The sequence below is a fragment of the Pinus tabuliformis genome, chromosome 9 (assembly GCF_031772625.1).
Source record: "Pinus tabuliformis cultivar Carrire ecotype Pingquan chromosome 9, CPIR1, whole genome shotgun sequence".
NCBI lineage: Eukaryota > Viridiplantae > Streptophyta > Pinopsida > Pinales > Pinaceae > Pinus > Pinus tabuliformis.
The window spans coordinates 1,996,221,972-1,996,223,749 of NC_142307.1; positions in this window are offsets into that span (position 1 = coordinate 1,996,221,972).

Consider the following 1,778-nt stretch of genomic DNA (forward strand, 5'->3'; position numbering starts at 1 on the left):
ATCATCTTAATGCGATGGAGCCTCCTTGCTCATCAACTTACCATATCCAAGATGATGTCTATCTGCTGGAGCAATCGACGAATACGGGATTCCTCAATTATCAAATCCCACCTCTGGTTGTTATAGAGAATCATAGTGGTATCCAATGTAAATCCAAACAGCTCTCTGAAGAGCTTTCGCAACCAGACTACCTCACACGAGGTTATGCTAGCAACAATATATCCTACTTTCGGCGGTGCTCAAAGCCACCGTCTTTTGCTTCCTGCTCATCCAAGATATCGAAGCAGATCCCAAGGTGAAAGAGCACCCGAAAGTGCTCTGACGGTCCACCACACTACCTGCCCAATCAACATCAGTATATCCAAGTAGTCTCACATCTCCGGCAGTGTATCTTAATCCATGAGAGATTGTGTCCTGAAGACATCTCAGAAGATTCTTGGCATCAATCCAGTGAGGCTCAACCAAATATGATCTCACAATGCTAACTGCAAAAAACATGTTCGGACGGAGGTTCACCAAGAACATCAATGCGAATGAGTTTATGAAACTCAGAGGCATTTCCCAAATCTGGTCCGACATCACTACCATATAACTTCTAAAAGTTAATATCCTCGAGGTAGTCAAAGGCTTGCAGTCCATTATACCAAATCTTTCCAATATCTTTACCACATATTTCCCTTGAGATAGGAAAATTTCCCTTGGCTTCTGCCATACTTCAAGTCCTAGGAAGTAGTGCATCAGTCCTAGGTCTTTCATTTCAAATTCAGAGGCCAGCTCCCTCTTACATTTGTGAATGAGAGGGTCTACACCTATTAGAAAGAGGTCATCCACATACAACACCAGTATGAGAGGCCTGTCATCTTCAACCTTAAAGTAAAGGTTAGGATCGGCTTCACTCCTAGTGAATCCTAGCTTCATCAAGTAGCTATCGATCCTCTCATACCATGCTCGGGGTGCTTGCTTCAGCCCATAGATAGCTTTCTTCAACCTGCATACATGAGATTTTCGATCATAAATCTCAAATCCTTTGGGTTGCTCCACGTAGACCTCTTCTTTGATCGAGCCATGCAAGAACGCAGTCTTGACATCCATCTGATGTACGTTCCATCCTTGTGAAGTGGCAAGGGCTATGATCGAGCGGATGGTCGTATATCTGGAAATAGGTGCAAATATCTCATCATAGTCTATACCTTCCTTTTGGGAGAAACCTCAAGCAACAAAACGAGCCTTATACTTTTCCGTGCTTCCATCTGCTGCATGATTTATCTTGTAAAGTCATTTGGAAGTAACAACAGTCTTGTCCTGGGGTCTGGGAACTACTTCTCAAACATCATTCTTTATGATAGACTCATATTCTTCGGTCATAACATCCTTGCATACTTGATGCTTGACGGCATCTGAGAATGACGAAGGCTCATTTTGTATGATCGTGCTCATGATGGTCAGGTATCCTTGATACCTATTAAGTTTTGACGGAAGGTTCCTCAGGGTGCAACATGTCCTTCAGCATCATCAAGTAACCCCTTAAGCCATGAAGGCCTCTTCCTAGAAGAGGAAGGCTCATATGGAGGAGGATCAATCGGATCCATGGGTTCTTCTACATCAGGCATTGATTCATCATCCTTTTCTTTCGGTTCCCTGGTGTCGGCTTCTAGAGCGCTCCTCAAAGTCGGAAGATTGATCACCTTGCTGAGAGTCATATCTTCGTCAAAGGAGACATCATGACTAATTATGACTTCCCTTTGAACAGCTACATAGATTCTATAGCCTTTAGTGTT